At 41.5% G+C, this 26,163-nt stretch overlaps 1 long non-coding RNA gene across 3 annotated transcripts; it reads right to left on the reverse strand.

Annotated features, from left to right (window-relative positions):
- Window positions 1-12: 12 nt before the first annotated feature.
- LOC117128025 lies at window positions 13-16,283 on the reverse strand. 3 transcript variants are annotated; one of them, XR_004451111.1, is made up of 3 exons: window positions 16,062-16,283; window positions 509-14,502; window positions 13-435 (listed from the first exon to the last, which is right to left on the reverse strand). It is a non-coding gene; the product is annotated as an uncharacterized LOC117128025 (long non-coding RNA). The 3 variants fall into 3 exon arrangements; XR_004451112.1 differs by having other exon boundaries at window positions 13-383; window positions 509-16,112; XR_004451110.1 differs by having other exon boundaries at window positions 509-16,112.
- Window positions 16,284-26,163: the final 9,880 nt, after the last annotated feature.

Consider the following 26,163-nt stretch of genomic DNA (forward strand, 5'->3'; position numbering starts at 1 on the left):
CATTTGGCAAACTAGAAGCCAGAAAAAAAAAATTAGCCCATAATCGTACCACTCAGCATTTGAACCCAGGGCACCAACAGAGAGGTCTCATATGATAGCTTCTTGCACCATTTCTGCTATCTAATTATTAGAAAAATTGGCCCCAAAAACGATTTTATAATGATCGGCCCTCAAGCAAATGCTTGATGGGTTTGTATCCAGGCCCGGCCCTGCCGAAGAACTAAGCTTAGCGGCTTCATAAGGAGGGACCATGACATGAATTGTTTCAGGAACTGCCTCCCGAACTTCCATATTAAAAGTGAAACTCTTGAGCTGCCGCTTCCCGAGCAGCTTTTACCTTTTCCCCTCTCTCTCTCTCTCTCTTTGGCAGATTCAGCCGCCTTCTGAACAAGGTTGGAGATTGTAACAGTTGTACGCATAATGACAAAATAGCAACTAAAACCAAAAAAATAAAATACTTGTAAGGTCAGAAACACAAAACAATAGACAAGCAGAAAAAAAAACTCACCAAAGACAGATACGAAATACGAAGATTCTACTGGCTCGGCTACAAAAAAAATAAGATAAGCAACAAAATTGATCATCAGAGCAAGCACTCGCGTCATAAAATCCTAGCAATCGTATTCACAAAACAATAAGTCTCAACGAAGAAGACGGCGATTCTGGCAAATCAGAGCAAGATACCAAAGGTGAAACTTGAAAACAACAATTATGACATAAGAAGTAAAATCAAACGGAAAATCAAGAAGGAAACCGGACAAGAACAGTGCCGCACAATAGAGAGTGACATAAAGTTTACATTCTGAAAATTAGGAACAACAATTTTCAGTTTTCTCTAGCAAATGCAAGTGACAAACAAAAAAGAAGACATAAAGTTTATATTCTGAAAATTGGGAACCGCAAAAAGAAATGATTGCCACGTTACAACCACTTTCTAAGGGGGAAAATCAAATCCATTGATTTACATCAACCAAATCGTGTAATTAATTCGCCAAACCAGAATCTCGAACTGGACCTTGAAACACATAGACCACCAGTCTCAAATACATCACCCACGTCGGAATCAACACCCACAACCTGTCTGACGACCTGAGTCACGCCGAACTTCGGAGGGGAGGTGGGGCTATTGTTGGAGAATTTCACTCCGCCTACATACCCGGTCTGAGAACCCGGTCTAGTGTCCTTTAGGCCCATAAGGAAACAATGGACTCAAGAAAGTCTGAGGTCCATGCGGCAATGCCTAGCTGATACTTTCAAACCGTAATATAATGGAGGTCGAAGCATTGATGACAACCATAAAAGCACATGATGTTGCACCTAATTATTTAACCTATTGGCTTAAATAATAAATGGTCAAATGTGAAAACGAAATGGACCTACAGGTTTTTAATAAAAAAGCATTGTTTGCTTAAGTTAAATGAACGAAGAAGTGGAGCAAAGTCCCACGTCGCCTGGCAAGAGAAAAATGAAGCAATATATATATGTTCCTTTACTATCATTGCTTAAACGACTTCAGGGGATAGGATTTCTCCCCACGTCACGCACGTGCCGCCGCCGTCCGGCCGGCTCGGCTCAAGCGTGGGTCTTGGTGGAGGGTCCCCGGTCCAATAAGATTATTTTTGGACATTTTAGGTCGTCTCATTGACCCATTGTACCGAGTCTACTGTGACATTCTCAGTGTGAAAGAGCTGTGGAGATCCCTAGATAAGAAGTACAGAGGTGAGGATGCTGGCTGCCAAAAGTATGTGGTCTTAAAATTCTACGACTTCAAAATGGTGGATTCAAAACCCATCATGGATCAGGTGGAAGCGTTTCAGCTCATTTGCCATGAAATCGCTGCTGAAGGAATGTCCATCTGCGAGACATTCACAATTCTCAGCTTCATTGAAAAGCTTCCTCAAAGCTATGCTGATTTCAAGAACTACTTGAAGCACAAAAAGAAAAAGATGGGCCAGGGCTCGAGGAGCTCATAATGAGGCTTTAGATGGAATCCATAAACCGAACTGCTGACAAGGTCACTGCTAACGAGCACAGTGTCAACATGGCTGAGCACAAAGGCAAAGGAAAGGCACACACCCATTCTCTTGCCAAGCCTTCCAAAACTGCTGAAGCCCTGAAAGCTTTTGGATAAAACTTCAAGAACAAAGGCATTGAAATCAATGCGAATGTGGAGATATTCAAGGGGAAGTGTCACTACTGCCACAAAGTTGGACACAAGACTGCTGAGTGTCGCAGGAAGATCAGAGATAAGAAGCATCAAGCGAATCTCACTGAGGAGGATCTCGTTGCAATGGTGACTGAGGCCAACATGATTGAAGGCAACAACCCCAAGGAATGGTGGCATAACACAGGAGCAACCACCCACATTTGCACTGATAGAGCGATGTTCAGCACTTATCAGAAAAGCAAGACTCAGGAGAAGTTGTTCATGGGAAACATTGCAGTCTCCAAGATTGAAGGCCACGGCAATGTGATTCTGAGGATGACATCTGGACGTGAAGTCATTCTGACGAATGTGAAGCATGTGCCTGACATGAAGAAGAACTTGGTCTCGGGAACCTTGCTCAGCAAGAATGGATTCGCCACAAGTCCTGAGGCGGACAAGCTCCTGATTAAGAAGAATGAGATGTATTTGGGAAAGGGGTATGTTAAGGATGGACTTGTCAAGATGAATGTAATGACAGTCCCTCCGAAAGTTGTAGCTCCAAAAGTTTCAATAAATAAGAAAAAGCCAGTTGCTTATTTGGTTGAGTCTTTTAATATATGGCATGAAAGATTAGGCCATGTAAACTACAAATCTATACAAAGATTAATGAATTTAAATCTAATTCTTAAATGCAAAAAAAATAAACAAAAATGTGAAGTATGCGTAAAGGCTAAGCTCACAAAAACGCTATCACCTCGTGTTGAAAGAACTAACAAACCTCTAGATTTAATTCACACCGATTTATGTGATTTAAAATATATACAAACTAGAGGTGGGAAAAAGTACTTTGTGACCTTCATAGATGACTGCACAAAATATTATTATGTATATTTATTACATAGGAAAGATGAAACCTAAGAAAAATTCAAAGAATTTAAACTCGAGGTCGAAAATCTGCTCAAAACAACTATTAAAGTAGTTAGAAGCAATAGAGGAGGCGAGTATGATGGTCCATTTAATGCATTCTGTAAAGAACATGAAATAATCGATCAAACTACAGCTCCTTACTCACCAGAATCTAATGGAGTTGCCGAACGCAAAAATCGAACCCTAAAAGAGATGATGAATACAATGTTGCAGGAATCTGGGTTACCCCAAAACAAGTGGGGGGGGGGGGGAAGCGTTGCTCACCACTAATTATATCCTCGACAAAATTCTACACAAAGTAACTGGAAAAACTCCATATGAATTATGGAAAGGTAATTTACCTTTGTATAAATACCTCAAAGTGTGGGGGTGCTTGGCAAAAGTTGCGGTACCGCCACCAAAAAAGATCACTATTGGACCTAAAACTGTGGATTGCATTTTCATCGGATATGAAGATAATAGTAATGCATATCGATTTCTAGTACATAAATCTGAAATTTCAGACAGCCATGAAAAAACAGTCATGAAATCAAGAAATGCATTTTTTCCGAAAATATTTTTCCATATAAAGAAAAACAAGGTTCAAAACGAACTCGAGAAGAAAGAGACAATGACAAGAACTCAGAAACTAAGATAAACTTCGAGATTTCTATAAATAATATTTCCGAAAATGAAGAAAAAGATGAACCTCGAAGAAGCAAAAGAGCTCGAAAGGAAAAATCTTTTGGTGAAGATTTCCTAATGGCATTTTTAGTCAAAAATGTTCCAAAAACTTTGGCAGAAGCCATGGCTTCACCAGAAGCTCCATTTTGGAACGAAGCTGTCAGGAGTGAATTTGATTCTATCATGCAAAATTATACATGGTACATAACAGATTTACCAATTGGCTGCAAAGCATTAGGAAATAAATGGATACATGTCTGATGCAATAGGTTCGGTTGTGGCATGGCCAAATGACAAAATCAAGTTCGTCTAAAACTTGTCATCTGAAACAGTTTTCAAGTTGTTATGTCGGTTATGTATTTCTAGTATGTGATAGAATGTTTAAGTACTTATATGCTCGGTTAAATAATGTGTAATATTATGTTATGGTTAACAAACAAAAACAAATATTATGTGTAATATTATGATCCCTTAGCCTAAAGTGCATAATTTTACGTTGAAACATAAGCTTTAAAAATTAAAACCATAAACGATAAGACCAAAAATTAAAACCCTATACCCTAAAGTGAAAACCCTAAACCCTAAAGTACAAACGTATACCCAATGCCCTAATTGTCTTGATTTCGCAATTTTGGTCACTATAAAAATGATATTGAAATCTTAATTTCATAAAACTCATTAGTTATAAATTTTATAAACACTAATTTGTTCAAACCCTATACCCTAAAGCCTTTGTACATACAAATAAGTAGCAGTGTTTATGAACATATGAGTTATATTGTTCAATTTTATAAAAGCTCATATAAAAAATTTAAATTTTTAAGAAATAACTTTTTAAAAATTCGAATACTAATATTTTATTTTTTAAGATTTAATTTATATATTTTTGCTTAATATCCTATTTTATATGTTAATTTTCAGATTTCAAACGAAATTAATACCCTGAGCCAATAAGGAGTAACCTCCAAGATTGTAGACGTGGCAATTTCAAACAAAATTAATACTCTTGATTCGTCTTGGTAACTTTGATCTGAGCCGCTCTTTTCTGAGCCAATGAGGAGCAACCACTAAGTTTACACTCTGATTAATCCTACACCGTTCGTTTTATCTCCATAACTTTGATCACAACCTTTCATTTTTCTTGTCTCTGTTTGCGTTGGAAAATTTCAGAACACAACATCTCGCCTTATGTCTCGCGAGCTTTGATTTGAACAAACCCTAAAGAAAGCAAATGAATCTCTCGAGCTAAAATCACACTAGCTGTTCCTGTATTCGCCGATTAAAAGAAATCAAATGGATAAGACGTGGATTTGGCTTCCAAGGTATAACCTAAAATCTCTCGAGCTCACTTGTACTCGCCGATTGAAAGAAAGCTAACTTCTTTTGTCTGATTCTTGTAGGAATAGTCACGAGTACTCAGAAGGAGCAACTAATTTCGTGAATTCATCAGCAAGAATATTGGGAAGTCTGTTTGAAATGTTATGCCCTTGTAGAGACTGCAGCAATCTAAGCCATCACTCACTGGATAAAATTGTGGAGCATTTGGTGATTAGGGGTATGGATAAGAAGTATAAGAGTTCTTGTTGGAGTATTCATGGTGAAAAAAATCTTCTGCAGAAGACAGTGTTCTTCAATATGAAGCGGAGGCATTTGATTTGTTTAAGACAGCATTCTCTATGGATGAAGGTGGTCCAAATCAGACAACTGACAATGGGGTAGTGACAAATGAAGATGATGAAGCACCAGAGGAAACTGAGTTTAGAAAAAAGCTAAGAGACGCTCAAACGCCATTGTACTCGGATTGTATCAAACACACGAAGGATTCAGCTATCATGGGACTTTACAGATTCAAGGTTAAAAGTGGTGTGTCGGAGAACTACTTTGATCAGCTGTTGGTTTTACTTGAGGATTTGCTACCTGAAGACAATATCCTTCCCAAGAGTTTAGCTGCAATCAAGAAATTTCTGAAGATCTTTGGGTTCGGCTACGACAATATTCATGCTTGCAAGAATGATTGCATACTGTATAGGAAGGTGAGAACCTAGAAAGCTGTCCAAAATGCAAAGTTTCAAGATGAGAAATGGATAAGCACAGTAATGAGATAAAGGTCGGAATTCCAGCAAAGGTCCTTAGATATTTTCCAATCAAGAACATATTTAGGAAGATGTTTAGATCAAAAAGGATGGCTGAAGATCTGCGTTGGCACTATACCAATGCCACTGAAGATGGTACAATGCAACACCCCGTTGATTCTATTTCTTGGGCACACGTGAATGATAAATGGCCAGACTTTGCTGCTGATCCAAGGAATTTTCGACTTGGGATTTCTACATATGGGATGAACCCTTTCTCCATGCAAAACACCAATCACAACACATGGCCAGTGTTGTTAGTGAACTATAACACGTCTCCAACCATGTGTATGAAGGCTGAGAATATAATGTTGACATTGTTAATCCCTGGTCCAACAGCGCATGGTAATAACATAGATGTTTACCTAGCACCACTGATAGACGATCTAAAAGATTTGTGGGCTTAGGGTATTGAAGTGTACGACTCATTTGCGAAGGAGAATTTCAAACTCAGAGCCTTGCTGCTTTGGAGTATCAGTGACTATCCAGCCTTAGGAACACTGACTGGATGTAAAGTAAAGGGGAAACAAGCCTGCATTGTATGTGGAAAGGATACACCTGCAAGGTGGTTTAAGTTTAGCTGCAAGTTTGTCTACATGGGAAACAGAAAGAGATTACCGCCTGGCCCTCGTTACAGATATAAAAAAACTTGGTTTGACAACACTGTGGAGGAAGGGAATGCAAATATGATACAAACTGGGCCTGAGATATATGAGACACTACAAGCTTTTAGGAATGATTTTGATAGACCTCTAGAGAAGGAAAAAAAAGGAAAAGACCAGAGTTGGAAGATGATGAGAGGGTTCAAGAAGAAGAGTGTGAAGAATCAAATGAACTATGGCGGTGGAAGAAGAGATCAATATTCTTTGAACTACCTTACTGGAATGTAAAGTATAGTAATTAACTGACCTATATTATGTGATTGTTGTATATGAATATGCCTAACAGTTTCTTGTTTAATGTGTTAGGATTTGCTTGTTCGTCACAATATTGATGTTATGCACGTAGAAAAGAATGTATCGGATGCTATATTGTCTCTCTTGATGCAAAGTGCGAAGTCAAGAGATGGGTTGAATCAGGAAAAGACTTAGAAGATATTGGAATCCGAAAGCACTTGCACACAGAAGTGAGGGGAAAGAAAACATACTTACCTCCTGCTGCCTACTGGTTATCGAAGAAAGAGAAGACCATTTTCTGCCAAAGGTTAGCTAAGTGTAGAGGTCCTGATGGTTATTGTGGCAATATTGCGAATAGTGTTTCAGTTAACCCTCCAAATATTGGTAGTTTAAAGTCGCATGATCATCATGTCCTAGTACAGAACTTGTTACCAGCTGCATTAAGAGGGTTGTTACATAGGGGTCCTAGGATAGCCATAAATAGATTATGCAGTTACTTAAACAGGTTGTGTCAGCGCATCATTGACCCGGAGAAACTTATATCCATGGAGACAGAGTTTGTGGAAACAATGTGTCAACTGGAGCGCTTCTTCCCTCCAGCCCTTTTTGATATCATGTTCCACCTTCCAATACATCTATCAAAAGAGATACGCTTGGGAGGACCAGTACACTTCTGCGGGATGTATCCCTTCGAAAGGTTTGATGTACTCATTTGCTTCAATATATGTATTTCCCGCAATGATGTTTTACTAATTCATATTTCCTGACTTGAGTTATAGGTACATGAAAACACTAAAGACTTTTGTTAAGAATTATGCAAGGCCAGAAGCATGTATGGCTGAGGCGTATTTAGCTTGAGAATGCGTTGCATTTTGTTTAGAGTTCCTTAAAGATTCAGTACCAGTTCAAGAAGCAGTTAATCGTAATGAAGATGTTGAGGCTGACAGAATGGTGGTTGAAGGCCAACCTCTGCATAAGGGTATAGAGGTTGCCCTTTCAGATAAAGATAGAGACATTGCACATCGTTATGTGCTAATGAACATGGCATCTTTGGATCTCTTTCTTGAGTAAGTTATTCTCTATGTTTCATCTACTATTTTTACTTATAATTTCATTTTCATATACTGTTGTTTAATTTAAAATCAGGATGCATTTGGAAGAGTTACAAGTTAAGGATGCTCGATTTGCTAGAAATGAAACTTTGTTATGGAAAAACCATACTGAGCACCTTGCAGAATGGCCTAAAAATAAGGTTTCCAACTCCATCTTCTTTTCTTGATTATTATTGTAAATACTGGTTAGCTTATATTTTGATGACTGGTTAGCTTGTATCTTGATGATTGGTTAGCTTGTGGATTGAAGAACATGTCCAGATTTTAGTATTTTGATGACTGGCTAGCTTGTGTCTTGATGACTGATTAGCTTGTAGCTTGATGAACTTGTCTGGATTTTAGTATTTTGATGACTGGTTAGCTTGTAGATTGATGATTGGTTTCGTGGTACATATTATAATGTTTTGATTATCATTTTACGACCTCTGGCTTCATGATCATGTTCTGATTTCCTGCGGCAGATTCATTCAAACTCAACGGATAGTCATTCTAAGGAGATAAGGTGGTTGGCATTTGGAGCAAGAAATGTTGCTTTAGGACATAAAGGATTCATCATTAATGGGCAACGGTTTCATACTGATGCGGTCAAGCTGAAGACACAAAACAGTGGAGTAACCTATGAAGCCTTTAGCATGTGTAGATCAAGTGCACGAGATATGAGACAGGCCGCTGATATGCTTACATACCATTGAGTGATAAAGGATATTTTACTCATCGACTATCACATGTTCAAAGTGCCATTGTTTAGATGCAACTGGGCAAACACATGGAATGGTGTGAAGGAAGAAGATGGCTTCACTCTTGTTAACCTTCATATGAACCAAGCAGCCTATTTGAAATATCCATTCATTCTACCTTCTCAAGCGAAACAGGTTTTCTACTCTAGGGAGGATGATCATTCAAATTGGTATGTTGTTATGAGAGCACCACCTAGAGGTTATCATGAGTTGGAAACAGAAGAGGATTTAGGTGGTGCACCTTTGCCTGTCCAAGAAGTTGATGATATGGGTGATGAAGCTTCGGATGATGATAGTGTTTATGTTAGGGCTGATTGTGAAGGTTTATTAGTGGTAGATTGATAGGTTGTATGTTTGTGTGATGGTTTGTATGAATGTGATATTGTTGTGGTATGGGTTTTTAAATAATTATATAGTTTTTTGGATTTTTAATAATTTATATTCTTTTTATTACAAATTTTTGAATTAATTATCACAAAAAAAATCAATTCATAATTATTATTAATAAATTTTCTGATTATTTAAAAACTAATTAATAACACTAAACATTTGCTATCTTTGTTATTGGGAAAATAAAATTATTAGGTTTTAATAACATTTGTACAACGTTATTATAAATATTAACAATTGCGAACAGAAAAGCGCTATTGTTGTACGCTTAATTATAACACAAAGAAAAACTGCTATTAAAAGGGTCGGACCTATTATAACGGGCGCTGTCAGAGCGGACAAGGAAACACTATTATACATGACTCATAGCGTTTTCCGTCCGCTATTACTACTCACATTTCCTGTAGTGGATTCAAGGCTTATGGTATTGTTGGCTGAAAATAATATTTTCGATGATTTCGCGAGGGAATGTCTTATGTCGAGAATCCATCTGTAATCTCAAAAAATTAGCTGGAAAAGAAAGTGGGAATATTTTTGAGAACATCATAAAGCAAAAATTCATGATGGATTCCCAACGGATGCGGGTCTATCAAAAATATTAAAAGTTAATTTTTCCGATCTCTTTTCCTTCCCCCATCAGAAACATTTGCTATCTTTGTTATTGGGAAAATCAAATTATTAGGTTTTAATAACATTGGTACAACATTATTATAAATATTAACATTTGCCAACATAAACGCGCTATTATTGTACGTTTAATTATAGCACAAAGAAAAACCGCTATTAAAAGGGTCGGACCTATTATAACGGGCGCTGTCAGAGCGGACAAGGAAACGCTATTATACATGACTCATAGCGTTTTCTGTCCGCTATTACTACCCACATTTCCTGTAACATTATTATAAATATTAACATTTGCCAACATAAACGCGCTATTGTTGTACGCTTAATTATAGCACAAAGAAAAACAGCTATTAAAAGGGTCGAACCTATTATAACGGGCGCTGTCAGAGCGGACAAGGAAACGCTATTATACTTGACTCATAGCGTTTTCCGTCCGCTATTACTACCCACATTTCCTGTAGTGCGATTCAAGGTTTATGGTATTGTTGGCTGAAAATAATATTTTCGATGATTTCGCGAGGGAATATGTCTTATGTCGAGAATCCATCTGTAATCTCAAAAATTTAGCTGGAAAAGAAAGCGGGAATATTTTTGAGAACATCATAAAGCAAAAATTCATGATGGATTCCCAACGGATGCGTGTCTATCAAAAAAATATTAAAAGTTAATTTTTCCGATCTCTTTTCCTTCTCGCATTCGATTCTCTCTCTCTCTCTCTCTCTCTCTCTCTCTCTCTCTTCAATAACACACTCAAAATTACCCCTCTTTCTTGCCTATCCTTCTATCAGGTAAGTTTTTGTATTAAGCTTAGATCGTTAAATTATTTTTATGTTAGTTTGTTGGATTTAGGGATTTGAATGTTAGTTTTAGGGATTTAGATGATAGTTTTGGATGTTAGTTTTAGGATTGAATGTTAGTTTTAGGGATTTAGATGATAGTTTTAGGTACAATAATCAGTTACGGGTTTTAGATGATACCGAGAAAGGGAATTGGTCAAAGCATTTCTGGAACATAAAATCAGTCTGGGGAACTGATACGTGTGAAATTGTTTGGGTGAAATGGCCTTGGATAAAACCATGCTATGTTTACTATTACAATGTGGAGAGACAGAGTGTTAGAAGAGTTTATATCCAAGGAATTGACGATAAGGTCTTTGCTATTCTTTTTTTTTAAATATTTATTTTTGCTGAAGTCAAAAACCTAGACCCTTTCTGAATCTTGCGGTTTAATTTTCTTGCTTATGGATTTGTTCTCTTTCTTAATTATCAGCGACATTGATTTTTTTCATGCTACTTTTATCTTATATCCACTCCAATGTTCCTTCACTCCGAGGTCGATTTAATTTCATGGCATCCACCAATATTCGATATGAATCTTCCAAACACCACTAATTCCTTTTTCAGCGCCAATCCTACACTGACCTCCTCCTCCTAATCTTATCCTTGTCATCATCAAAGTAAAAGTCTTGACGTTAGGGAAATAAAAACTATTGTGGAGAAAGATAGAAATTGGGTTTCTGCATTTTCCTGAGATGCACCAAAACGGGATATACATCAACGGGATTTTGTGTTACATTTCTCTTAACAAGTTAACTTACGTTATAGCATGCTTTGATGTTAAGTCTGAGAAATTTAGGTTTTTACAAATAGAGGAAGAGAGCTCTGTGTTGATTAGCTTCTTGATGTTGATAAACTACAAGAGACAGTTAGGTGCCCTTGTCTTTGATGATGGTGACGTTTATTATAACAAGAGCAATAAATGGTCAAAGCGTAGTTTTTGTTTGCCAGTTTGAGCTTTCATGGCCAAAAGATCAATCTGAGAAACTGATACGGGCGAAATTGTTTGGGCGCCAAGTCCTTGGACCTATCAATTTTATGTTTTCTACTACAATGTGGAGAGACAAAATGTTAGAAGCATTGAGATCAAAGGAATTGAAGAGAAATTGATGTGTCGAGATGCCCTTGAACCAATTTTCATCTTCACAAACCATGTTGAGAATCTGATGATGCAGCAATAAATCCGTAGCTGATCACGGTATTTATTTGACTTTAATTATTATTTTTTCTGAAGTCTAAGAGCATGTCCAACCATAAGTATATTAAGAGCAACATATACGGTGGAAGTGCTGAAGGGTTCTAAAAGAAAAAATATATATTAGTATGCTAATCATGTAATTATATATTTATTTTTAGAACTTTTAAAAAATTAGAAAAGTGACATCTCTTGCTTTAGTTTCCTAAGAGGTCCTAAAAAGTCTTACTTTTGAAAACTTTTTCTAACTCTCCCTCTTATTTTTCTGATTTTATCTTTTCTTTCAAGTTTTAGAACTCCTTCCAAATATTATGGTTGGAGCTGCTCTAACAAGGATATCTAACATGTAAAATATTAATATTTTACTATAATTCAGTTAATGGTTAAATTTTAAAACAGATAAAGAAAGTAAAACCAATTATGGAATGACACATAATGTCAAAGTATCGCAATTTTTTTTTGTTGAGGATGTAAAAAGGAAATTTATTTTTGTTCTCTCTCCACATTTAACAATTTTTTAATTTGTTTAATACATAGATACTGGTTATATACTGCTGTTAAGGCTGTCCTAAGAACATATCTAAATGTTTAGAAACGTAAATATGTATCTAAAATTTATAATAATAATTTTTTTGATTTAAATAGATTATTGACTTAAAATTTAAGTGATAGCAGAAATCTAACTAATCCTATAATGACATTTGACAAAGCAGTTTCAAATAGAGTTCTAAAAACATCTCTAGATACTTTTTGACAGTCTCTCTCATTTTTTTTTCTTCTAAGAGTTGAGAAACTCACGTCCATCCCACTGATGGACATGCTCTTAAGATTTATTCTTATTGATTTTTTGTTTGTTTCATAAATCTTTGCGACATTGATCTCATTAATATTTTCATGCTAGTACTGCTTTTTATCCATTCATATCACATAAAGATTACGTAGACTTGAGAAACAGAACTTACATAGAGAGATGAGCTCTATCATCTTACTCCTTGTGAGCTGTGAGTTTTTGACCATGCCAAGAAGCAAGAGTGACCGAAGCTTATCTACGTATTGCCACCTTTTTGAAAGAATATGGTTTGTCAGAGCAAGTTATACTTTGTATACAATTGATATTGCTCTTCCACCTGGAGAAGAACACTGTTAAAAAGAGTTAAAACCCAAGATTTCTCTGGGTGCCGAAATTCGCACAGTCGATTTCCATAAAATTAGGAAAGTTAGGAAATCCTAAATTTCCCAGAGGTCCCGGATTTCTGCTAAGCCAAACCTCAAGCAATCAGATAAATAAACAGACGAAAATGATAACTTGAATAAAGTAAAAAGAGAGCAAAGAAGATCTTATTCCAAATTTGTGTATAAGCGTTTACAACAGGTAAAACCTTGGTCGTAAGAGCTGCTGGCGAGTTCCTAGTTCTAACCACCTAAGACTTGAAAACCTAGTTGAGTCGCAGCTCGATAACAAAAACAGAAAATTGCCTAATATTGCTCTAAGTGCTAAGTTTGCTGTGTGTGTAAAAGTTCTCTCTTGCGCATGTCGCTTTCGTGTCCCTTATATACTCCTTTTAGGTCAGTCTGGGCTTTCCTTTTCTGCCCTTGGGCCGAGTTTATCTTATCGCAGGAATATTCTATTTTTTCCGATCTTGATGATTATCCCTTGAAACTTGACATTTATCTCCGAATTTGCCTTTAGTACGACGTCGATTTTACGAGATAGCGGAAATCAGTAGTATATCTCAGATAACCATTATATTAAGCTAAGCGTTATCATTTTATACGATCGATCCGAACTTATATGAGAAAATAAGTCTTCGTTGTTTTTATCGTAAAGTTTTAACGGTAACTCCGATCGGGACGAAACAAGAGACAGTTTGACCGAGACCCGAAAGAGGGAGTTTTGGAGATGAGAATGCATGGTGTGGGACTGATCCAACTCACTTAATGGAGAATTGGACAAGACTGATCCAACTCGCCATCGGGCAAGTTGGACATGATGCATCCAACTCGCCCAATGTTGAGTTGGATTGGATGTGGGCGAGTTGGGTCAGTCCCACACCATGCATTGTCGTCTCCGGAACTCTCAATGGTGATTTAGACTTGGCTAATCCAATTTGCCCGATGGCGGGTCGTACGATGCTGGTTTGCTTGTCTTGATGCTTTGGCAACATCTATTCGAGAGATTAAATGATCCCTTCCGAGGACCTTGTCATGCAAATACTCTTAAAAATACGAAGTTTTAGTTTTCCATATTTTTAATTTTTTTACAAAAAGGTTTCTCGAGAACTTTTTGACATTGATTTCGTCATTACCGATTTTGACCCCAACAATTTCCAGATGATGATGTCTTAGTTTATCCTTCTTTTCTCATCCTTTATCGACGTCGGATCCTCCACAGAAGCCCACCGCTCTTATATACAAGGTCCTTCACTCCGAGGATAATTTTTTTCCGTCTTTCATCAACTTTGATAGCATATTTTCAAATCGGCATCCACCAATCTTCTTTCTGAATCTTCCATCCGCTAAATCCATTTTCAGTGCCAATCCTCCACTCACCTCTTTCTCCCAGACTTATCGTCATCACAGTAAAAGTCAATGGTTTATTAATGTACTAAAATGTAATTTTCTTTTTACTAACAAGTAGAGAATTCAACATCTTAATAAGATTATGGTACTAAAAAGAATATTTGTTGCCACATGAATTCAAATTTTGGTTCATGAATGGTGGAAAAATAAAAGACACAATAGGATACTTAAGATTCCATATTAAAAAGAAAAGGAAACTAAAGATTTTAAAAATATAATGTAAAATATCAGGATATGTTTTTCGATAAGCCTATAGTATATTACCTCCTGTTGTCTTAGCTATCTGCATTCCCAGACCATAGCAAAAATCGTCATGAGCCTAGAGAAATACAACAATCCGGTGAAACACCTTAAAATCATCAAAGGCCACACACAATCATCAAAAAACTCTTCAACGTATGTAGGAGTAAACTCGGAGACGCTTCCCATCGATCTCATCATCGAGATCCTCAAGAGAATACCAGCAAAAGCCATTGCACTATGTCGATGTGTCTCGAAGGAATGGGATTCCATACTTAGCAGTCCACATTTCGCAAAATCGTTCCTGACGAGTTCATCCACTCGGCCACAACTTTTGTTCACGTTTGAATTCAAAGGCAAGTGGCACTTCTTTTCATCCCCTCAGCTTCATTTTAATGAGAACATAAGTGTTGTAGCACCGGATTATCATATGGGTGTATCTGGAGATTGGTACAAAGAAGTTTGTCTATCCGCCAACGGTTTTGTCTATCCGCCAACGGTTTTGTCTATCTTTACGAAAAGCAGATGCTAAAGGGAAAGATGGAAAGGGTTCCTGTGCTATGTAACCCTAGCACGGGTCAGAAAATACCTCTACCTAAAGTGAGAGCTAAGAATAATGAGTTAAGAAGCTTTCTTGGGTATGATCCTATTGAGAAGCAATTCAATGTTTTGTGCATGACCGTAACAAAGTATAGAAGACAAATAAACTCCAGAGAACATCACATCTTGACGCTAGGGAAAGGAAACCCATCATAGAGAAAGATAGAATGTGAGTTTCCCCATTTTCCTCAGAACTACAGAAAGGGGATATGCATCAACGGGATATTGTATTATGCAGCTCATAACAACTTTATTAACGTGATAGCATGCTTTAATGTTAAGTCTGAAAAGTTTAGGTTTATACAAATAGATTTCAACTTTTGGACGTTGATAAACTACAAGGGAAAGTTAGGTGTCTTAGTCCGTGATTATAGTGACAATAATCAATTATGGGTTCTATATGATACCGAGAAAGGGAAATGGTCGAAGCATATATCTTGTATTTCCCAGATATGATTTTCTGGAACATAAAATCAGTCTGGGGAACTGATACAGGTGAAGTTGTTTGGGCGCAGTGGCGTTGGAAGAAACCATTCTATGTTTACTATTACAATGTGGAGAGAAAGAGTGTTAGAAGAGTTGAGATCCAAGGAATTGAAGAGAAGGTCTTTATGGATCCAGCTGCACACCATGGTGAAGTCTTCACCTTCCCAAACCATGTTGAGAATCTGATGTTTCGGCAATAAATCCGTGGCTGATCGCGGGGTCTTTGCTCTCTTTGTTTTTATATTTATTTTTGCTGAAGTCTGATGCCTAGACCATTTCTGAATCTTGTGGTTTAATTTTCTTTCTTATGGATTTGTTTTGTTTCTAATTATCAGCGACATTGATCTATTCGTGCTACTTCTGTTTTATGCATTTATATCACTTAAAGATTTCTAAAGCTTGAGTAACATATACTTCCTCCGTTTCATATTAAGTGTTGTTGTAGAGAAATTTTACTATGCATTTATATCACCATCTGTTTTATGCATTTATATTACCTCCTGTTGTCTTAGCTATCTGCATTCCCAGACCATAGCAAAAATCGTCATGAGCCTAGAGAAATACAACGATCCGGTGAAACACCTTAAAATCATCAAAGGCCACACACGATCATCAAAAAACTCTTCAACGTATGTAGGAGGAAACTCGGAGACGCTTCCCATCGATCTCATCATCGAGATCCTCAAGAGACTACCAGCAAAAACCATTGCACTATGTCGCTGTGTCTCCAAGGAATGGGATTCCTTACTAAGCAGTCCACATTTCGCAAAATCGTTCCTGACGAGTTCATCCACTCGGACACAACTTTTGTTCACGTTTGAATTCAAAGGCAAGTGGCACTTCTTTTCATCCCCTCAGCTTAATTTTAATGAGAACATAAGTGTTGTAGCACCGGATTATCATATGGGTGTTTCTGGAGATTGGTACAATGAAGTTTGTCTATCCGCCAACGGTTTTGTCTATATTTACGAAAAGCAGATGCTAAAGGGAAAGATGGAAAGGGTTCCTGTTGCTATGTAACCCTAGCACGGGTCAGAAAATACCTCTACCTAAAGTGAGAGCTAAGAATAATGAGTTAGGAAAATTTCTTGGGTATGATCCTATCGAGAAGCAATTCAAGGTTTTGTGCATGACCGTAACAAAGTATAGAAGACAAATAAACTCCAGAGAGCATCACGTCTTGACGCAAGGGAAAGGAAACCCATCATGGAGAAAGATAGAATGTGAGTTTCCCCATTTTCCTCAGAACTATAGAAAGGGGATATGCATCAACGGGATATTGTATTATGCAGCTCATAACAACTTTATTAACGTGATAGCATGCTTTAATGTTAAGTCTGAAAAGTTTAGGTTTATACAAATAGATTTCAACTTTTGGACGTTGATAAACTACAAGGGAAAGTTAGGTGTTTGTTGGGGTCAAAAACGGTTACGACAAATTTAACATCCAAAACATCCGAGGAAGAAAGTAAGAATTTCTCCGAAGAGTACTTTTCGAAAATAGACTCTTTCTTGCGAAAAAGCTTTACGGAAGAAAGAATCGAGATGTCCGACGAAGGCTCGAAACAGGTCGCTACGTAGCGACCGAGCTCGAGCCAAAGCTCGGTCGCTACGTAGCGACCGAGCTCAGCCAAGCTCGGTCGCTACGTAGCGACCGAGCGATCGTCCCGCTCGGTCGCTACGTAGCGACCGAGCTCGAGCCAAAGCTCAGTTGCTACGTAGCGACCGAGCTCTCGTCCCGCTCGGTCGCTACGTAGCGACCGAGCTCGAGCCAAAACTCGGTCGCTACGTAGCGACCGAGCGATCGTCCCGCTCGGTCGATACGTAGCGACCGAGCTCGAGCCAAAGCTCAGTCGCTACGTAGCGACCGAGCACTCGTCTCGCTCGGTCGCTACGTAGCGACCGGGCTCGAGCCAAAGTTTGTCGCTGTGTAGCGATTGAACCTTTCCGAACATCGATACGACACCAGTCCTTGCATTCTCGTCAAACCTTCGAATGCTATCTCCCGAAGACCGTATCAAGCTCAGTCCATGTTTCCCGTTATTCTAATTCATCGACAAAACTTCGCGGATTAGAAACCGCGGAAAACTCGTAGTAAACGTGTCGAGTCGGAAGACGGCCCAAAGGGACCTAAAACACGACTCGAGGCCCATCCTACGATTTTTCCTAACCAAAAGCCCGTGAACCACAGCATGGTTCACGCTTGGCCCACGAGGAAGGATAAATGTCAAGTTTCCGCGGATAAATACGGAAGTTTTGAAGATAATTGTGAAGATCGGGAAAAATGGAATGTCTCCATTTTTATGCTATGACGGCTTAAGGGCAGAAGAGTAAAAGCGTAAACCGACCTTGGAGCTAGTATATAAGGAGTCCTAGGCGAGGAGCAAGGGAGAGAACTTTTTCAGAGAAAACTTAGCACTTAGAGCAATTTAGGCAATTTTCCGTTTTTGTAATTTCGAGCTGCGACTCTATTAGGTTTAGCCGTCTTAGGGATGCTAGAACTAGGAATCTCGCCGACAGCTCTCGAGCCCAGGCTTATACCTTGTTGTAACGCTCATACGCAGATTCGGAATAAAGATCTACTTTGCTCTCTCTTTTCGATTTCTTACTTTTATCGTTGTTATTCTCGTGTTCTGATTGCTTGATGTGTGGTAATTAACAGATATCCGGGTCCTCTGGGAAATTAGGGTTTTTCTAGTTTCCTTATTTAACCGGAAATCGACAGTGTGAATTTCGGTTCCCACAGTTTGGCGCTAGAAGGAGGGGGACTTACGGATCAATCTAACCCGCAAAAGCCACTCAACGATCAGGAACGACATGCGAGATTCGACGTGCGCGAACGTCATCTCATTCAAGGGAGGAGAAACGATCGATCGAGCCGAACCTCGAAACGATCTCCTTGTTATCGAGTTGACGATTCGAGATATCGACGTCGCTAGAGTACTAATCGATACCGGAAGCTCGGCCGATATCATCTTCAAAGACACTCTTGAAAAGATGGGGATCAGTCAATCCGAGATCGCGAAATACCCAAGCCCACTGCTAGGGCTTTCGGGGGAAACGACCATGGCCTATGGATCGATTAGACTCGCTGTCAAAGCCGGAACCGTGACGAACATCACAGAGTTTCTGGTCGTTGACCGCCCCGCATCTTACAACGTTATCATGGGGACGCCATGGCTAAACACCATGCGCGCAATCCCATCAACCTACCATCTTTGTCTCAAGTTCCCGACCCCTAACGGAGTCGAGGTAATCTGGGGAAATCCAAGAGTTTCGCAGGTTTGTTTCGCCGCGGAACTAAAACGAAAGAGACCGATCCTCGAAATTACTCCTAAGAAAGCGGAGAAAAAGACCTCCAGCAAAGATACGCGAAGTCAGGATTCAGCGGAATTCTTCTGGCAATCTCGTATCATCGCAGCTCTAGATGAAAAACGCGAGCCAACATGTGAACCCGTGGTAACGATCTGTCTCGACGAAGCCTTCCCAGAACGCTGCGTCGAGATTGGAGCCAATCTCCACGAGCCTTTAAGGACAGAACTCATAACCTGTCTTAAAAAGAACCTTAATACTTTCGCATGGGCTGCGGAAGATATGCCAGGAATCGACATTAACATAACATGTCACGAGCTGAATATCGACCCAACATTCAAACCCGTCAAACAGAAAAGACGGAAGCTGGGACCCGAACGTGCTGCCGCAGTAAACGATGAGGTCGAAAAACTGCTTAAAGTTGGGTCGATAACGGAAGTAAGATACCCGGACTGGCTCGCCAACCCCGTAGTAGTCAAAAAGAAAAACGGGAAGTGGCGAGTTTGCGTAGATTTTACCGACCTAAACAAGGCATGTCCAAAGGATAGCTTCCCTCTACCACATATCGATCGATTGGTAGAAGCAACAGCGGGCAACGAACTCTTATCCTTCATGGATGCCTTCTCAGGTTATAATCAAATTAGGATGAATCCCGACGATCGTGAGAAGACTGCGTTCATTACCGATCGCGGAACTTATTGCTATAAGGTAATGCCCTTCGGCCTCAAAAACGCTGGAGCAACTTACCAACGACTCGTGAACCGAATGTTCTCCAAACAACTCGGAAAAACGATGGAAGTTTATATCGACGACATGCTCGTCAAATCCCTCAAAGCAAAGATCACGTGTCACATCTCGAAGAATGCTTTGCACAACTAAACTCCCATAACATGAAGCTCAACCCGACGAAATGTAGATTCGCCGTGGCATCAGGAGAATTCCTCGGCTACTTGGTCACCAACCGCGGCATCGAAGCAAATCCAAAACAGATCAACGCACTAATCGAGATGGCTTCACCAAAGAACAAGCGGGAGGTCCAAAGACTGACCGGCAGAATCGCAGCACTTAACCGATTTATTTCACGATCAACAGATAAGTGCCTGCCCTTCTACGACGTCCTGCGAGGAAATAAAAAATTCGAATGGTCGGAAGAGTGCGAAAACGCCTTCCAACAGCTGAAGCGTTATTTAGCTACTCCTCCAGTCCTCGCAAAACCCGTGGAAGGGGAGCCTTTATTCTTGTACATCGCGGTGTCGGCAACGGCCGTAAGCGGAGTCCTGATCAGGGAAGAACGCGGAGAGCAGAAACCTATTTTCTACATAAGCAAAACCTTGCTGGATGCCGAATCTAGGTATCCGTTGATGGAAAAATTGGCATGCGCGGTCGTAACATCGGCCCGAAAACTAAGACCATATTTCCAATCCCACACGATTGTCATCCTCACGACTTTTCCCTTACGGACAATTTTGCATAGCCCAAGTCAATCAGGTCGATTGGCTAAGTGGGCGGTCGAGTTGAGCGAGTATGACATCGAATACCGACCAAGGACGAGCGCAAAATCACAAGTGCTCGCAGACTTCTTGGTCGAACTTCCAACGGGAGCAATAACCAATGAGGAACCAAATTCCACCTGGCTCCTCCACGTCGACGGATCCTCATCCAAGCAAGGATCGGGTATCGGGATCCGTCTCACATCTCCAACGAGCGAGATCTTGGAACAATCGTTCAGGCTGGAATTCCATGCCTCAAACAACGAGGCCGAATACGAAGCATTAATCGCAGGTCTACGTTTGGCTCACGGCTTAAAAATACGTAATCTCCACGCTTACTGCGACTCCCAGTTAGTGGCCAGTCAATTCAGCGGAGAGTATGAAGCCAGAGACGAACGGATGGACGCGTACCTCAAACTGGTCCAAGGTCTAGCTCAAGACTTCGACTGTTTCGCCCTTACCCGGATCCCCCGTTCCGAGAATGTCCAGGCGGACGCCCTCGCGGCCTTAGCATCAAGTTCCGATCCAGGACTCAAAAGGGTAATTCCGGTCGAATTCATCGAACATCCGAGTATCGGACCACCAGTCGTTGTCAATCTCATAGAGGGTCAAGACGACGAGGAAGAAGAAATTACGATACCACCACCATCGGAGCAATCTGATTACGGCTGTGATACCCCATGGCTTCAGACGATTCGAGACTACATTATCGACGGGCAACTGCCCGCCGAAAAATGGGCAGCTCGCAAGATCCGAACACAGGCCGCACGCTACGTAACAGTGGACGGCGAAATCTACAAATGGAGATTCTCCGGACCACTCCTGACGTGCCTGGAAGGAGAAAAGGCGAGGAAAGTAATGGAGGAAATACATTCCGGCTCATGCGGCAACCATTCCGGCGGAAGATCACTAGCCGTGAAAATCAAACGCCACGGATACTATTGGCCAACAATGATCGGAGATTGCGAGAAATTCGCACGAAAATGCGAAAAATGCCAAAGGCATGCGCCAACTATCCGACAACCGGCCGAAGTTCTTTCCTCCATCACATCGCCTTATCCCTTTATGCGCTGGGCCATGGATATTGTCGGACCTCTGCATAATTCAAAGCAAAAGCGTTTCCTTCTAGTCCTTACCGATTTTTTCTCAAAATGGGTAGAGGCGGACTCGTACGCAAGTATAAAAGACGTCCAAGTCGAGAATTTCGTATGGAGAAACATCATCTGTAGGCATGGAGTTCCTTACGAAATCGTAACCGATAACGGGTCTCAATTCATTTCCACCCGATTCGAGGCATTCTGCGAAAAGTGGAAGATACGACTCAACAAGTCAACTCCCAGATATCCGCAGTGCAACGGACAGGCTGAAACAATCAACAAGACCATTCTCGACGGACTGAAGAAACGCTTGGAGGCCAAAAAAGGTAGATGGGCCGACGAACTCGAGGGAGTCCTCTGGTCTCACCGTACCACCCCAAGGTGAGCAACGGGAGAAACTCCCTTCGCCCTGGTATACGGCACGGAGTGCATGATTCCCGCAGAAGTAGAATTTCCCGGTGTTCGAAGAAGGTTCTTACCAGAACGAGAGGAACTCAACAATACTATGCTCTTGGACGACCTCGACCTCATTAACGAACGCCGGGATCGAGCGCTCATCCGAATTCAAAACTACCAGCACGCCGCTGCAAGATACTATAATTCCAACGTACGGAATCGTAGGTTCAATCAGGGAGATCTGGTCCTTCGCAAAGTCTTCCAAAACACCGCTGAACGAAACGCGGGAAAACTCGGAGCAAACTGGGAAGGTCCCTATAAAATCGAAAAAGTCGTCCGACCAGGTTCTTACGAAATAGCCAACATGCAGGGCATAAAAATCCCTAGAACCTGGAATGCGATGCATCTCAAAAAATACTATCACTAAACAAACCAACTCGCAATCACTGAACTACGAGACGGCTTGATCTCCGCAAGGAGTACGTAGGCAGTTTGCCGAAAGACAAATTCAGCTGTCCCCCCTCATTAAAAAAGGGGGGGGGAGTGGGTACATATACTCGTATACTCCAAAAAAAAAAAAAATCGAAAAACTTCTTACTACACTTTTGGTGTTTTCGACTTATCAAAACATTCTCACCCGCGAAATCGCAACGAGGTCTTCGGAAATCAGTCGGCCGCTTGGGAGAATCAACCTTTAGCATCGCGAGACGTCGCAAAAGATGCCTCAAAGTTGGTTTCTTCCGAGCAAACGAAATCTCCGCAAAAAGACACATACATGCACACATTAACATTTATTTTGCGCAAAATAATCAAAACAACAGCACACACCACCAAGTCCGATGCTGATCACATCGAACTCATAAACGTCCTAAACAGACATAGACATCTCACAGAGATGACTCTCTTACATCCGACACAAGGATAATAGCGCTATAAAAGAAATCCGAAATTTTGGTCTAGCACTTCCGGTCTCCGGAGAGATGCTCGATTCGTATCAAACAAGTCGTATAAGCCGAGAACTTTTCGCGGACTTTACATCGATACGAATCAGGAAGAAATCGCGACAGGAAAAACGATAGCCGGTTAGTCACCGCACAATCCTTAAACCGAAAGTAAACCTAGGTCTTGCCCTAAACCCAGCGCACTGGTCTCTAACATCTCAAAGGCATGATATCGAAAGATAGGAGATTCTTAAACCACGCCTCTATGTTTACGTTCGATACCTTCAGCACCCCCGCAGAGTTCACATCTCGCGGAAGAACTCTCGAAACAGGTCTCGAATAAAACATTTCACAATCGAAGAAGGATATGAGACGACAACTCATCACCTTCCTCCCCACTATTCACAAATTCATAAAAAGCGTTATCCGATTATCATATTAAATAAAGCCGCGGAGCGGCAGGGATTCAAAGCCACACACGGCCAGTCCCGAAATACAAACAAGGCCATTCAAGGCCGAAACATAAAAACATAAAAAAAAAAATCTCTCGCAAGAGATCTAACCCAAGTCACCCTCAGAACTTACGCCCCCTCTTCACCCGCTGCCTCGTCCGAGCCTGGAGCCGCGTCGCTTCCGTTCTCTCCGACCATCGGGTCTTTCCCCTCTGGGTCTTCTGAACACGTCGGAAGGAAGCACGCGGATTTCAGGTCGGCCAGGATGAGACCGAAATCTCCATCCTCGGCCGCCATATCTCCCTTGCAGCCGGACAGTCGGGCCTCTTCGGCCTCCAAGGTCGGGGGAGTCTCACTTTGGAACGACCGAACTACGGCCATCCCGCCCTCAATCGTCGCCAAAGCGAAATCCCTGCTCCGGATACACTCGAGGGAACCCAGGGAAGCAGAAATCTTCGCCAAGCGAGCTTGAAACTCCGCACGAAGGGCATCCGTAGCCTCTTGGATCCCGCGGCGCGCTAGTCCCGCGTCACTCTCGATCTGACGCTGGAGTCGACGCACCTCCGAGGATTTGGCCTTCCTGGCCTTCTTTTCCTTAAGCAAGGAACTCGCCGTCTTCCAAGGTCCCTCTCAAGCTCTCCTATCGCAACCTCGAGCTTCGACACTTTCGCAGAGTGAGAGTCCTCGACAGCCGTCAACATAGCCTCGGTTTCGGACCATCTGCCCTGAAGCTCCACCAACTCCCCGGAAAGGCGACTGGTCTCAGAACCACATTCGCTGATCATCCCATCGATCAACGATATGAACTGCGAACGGTAAAAATTCTTAGACTAAGTCCGTGAAAAGAATGCACGAAAGACGATCGAGAATTCAAACAAGAAACAAACCTTTCCGCGAAGTCCCGACGCTAGGCTCGACCCACCTCGCTGCGAAGTCTCCCCGTCACCGCTCTTGGCAAGTTTCCTCTTCCGACTCTTAGGCTGAGTAGCCAGGACAGCGCTAGGAGCACGCAATGCCAGAACGATTTCTTTTCTGGCTGGAGGCGGAGGCATAGAGTCAGCGGCTTTCTCTTTGTCCTCGACGAGGATCGGAGTCGTGGAAGATCCCGCAGGTAGGACTTGCGGGAGAGGAGCCGCGACGTCGGTCCCATGACACGGGGCAACGACCTGCGCGGAAGAAGACGGAAACTCGGAGCCAGTTTGAGCTAGTTCTTTCTCGGCTTGGCGACGAACTAGTTTCTCTCGGAAAGAAAGATGACCGGCAACACAAGCCGGCACTTCCGCCGGAGAAGTTGGAACCGGAGCCGGAGAAGTGGCCTCACCCATCTCGACGTCGGAATCTTTCTTATCACCTTGGGAGGAAGACATGTTGAGAGGAAAGTTATGAAACTAGAGAGGTTTTGAAGAAATGAAGAGGGAAGGTGTGAAGAAAATGAATGACAAGAGCTCACTACTTATAGAAGTATGGGTTCGGAATGTCGTCTCGACAACTTTTTCCGCGGAATTTTAAATGTAAATTTCGTCCAATACACTTAACCTTGTCAAAGTCATCTATCCGCCCGCTAGAGTCACAACTCTAACGGGCTGGGGGGCTAACTGTTGGGGTCAAAAACGGTTACGACAAATTTAACATTCAAAACGTCCGAGGAAGAAAATAAGAATTTCTCCGAAGAGTACTTTTCGAAAAGACTCTTTCTTACGAAAAAGCTTTACGGAAGAAAGAATCGAGATGTCCGACGAAAGCTCGAAACAGGTCGCTACGTAGCGACCGAGCTCGAGCCAAAGCTCGGTCGCTACGTAGCGACCGAGCTCGAGCCAAAGCTCGGTCGCTACGTAGCGACCCGAGCGATCGTCTCCCGCTCGGTCGCTACGTAGCGACCGAGCTCGAGCCAAAGCTCGGTCGCTACGTAGCGACCGAGCGATCGTCCCGCTCGGTCGCTACGTAGCGACCGAGCTCGGCCAAGCTCGGTCGCTACGTAGCGACAACGCCGCGCCCGCTCGGTCGCTACGTAGCGACCGAGCTCGAGCCAAAGCTCGGTCGCTACGTAGCGACCGAGCACTGTCTCGCTCGGTCGCTACGTAGCGACCGGGCTCGAGCCAAAGTTCGGTCGCTGTGTAGCGATTGAACCTTTCCGAACATCGATACGACACCAGTCCTTGCATTCTCGTCAAACCTTCGAATGCTATCTCCCGAAGACCGTAGCAAGCTCAGTCCATGTTTCCCGTATTTTTTCAAACTTCGCGGATTAGAAACCGCGGAAAACTCGTAGTAAACGTGTCGAGTCGGAAGACGGCCCAAAGGGACCTAAAACACGACTCGAGGCCCATCCTACGATTTTCCTAACCAAAAGCCCGTGAACCACCATGGTTCACGCTTGGCCCACGAGGAAGGATAAATGTCAAGTTTCCGCGGATAAATACGGAAGTTTTGAAGATAATTGTGAAGATCGGGAAAAATGGAATATCTCCATTTTTATGCTATGACGGCTTAAGGGCAGAAGAGTAAAAGCGTAAACCGACCTTGGAGCTAGTATATAAGGAGTCCTAGGCGAGGAGCAGGGAGGAGAACTTTTTCAGAGCAAACTTAGCACTTAGAGCAATTTAGGCAATTTTCCGTTTTTGTTATTTCGAGCTGCGACTCAATTAGGTTTAGCCGTCTTAGGGTTGCTAGAACTAGGAATCTCGCCGACAGCTCTCGAGCCCAGGCTTATACCTTGTTGTAACGCTCATACGCAGATTCGGAATAAGATCTACTTTGCTCTCTTTTCGATTTCTTTTTTTATCGTTGTTATTCTCGTGTTCTGATTGCTTGACGTGTGGTAATTAACAGATATCCGGGTCCTCTGGGAAATTAGGGTTTTCCTAGTTTCCTTATTTAAACGGAAATCGACAGTGTGAATTTCGGTTCCCAC

The sequence above is a fragment of the Brassica rapa genome, chromosome A09 (genome assembly GCF_000309985.2).
Source record: "Brassica rapa cultivar Chiifu-401-42 chromosome A09, CAAS_Brap_v3.01, whole genome shotgun sequence".
NCBI classification, from domain to species: domain Eukaryota; kingdom Viridiplantae; phylum Streptophyta; class Magnoliopsida; order Brassicales; family Brassicaceae; genus Brassica; species Brassica rapa.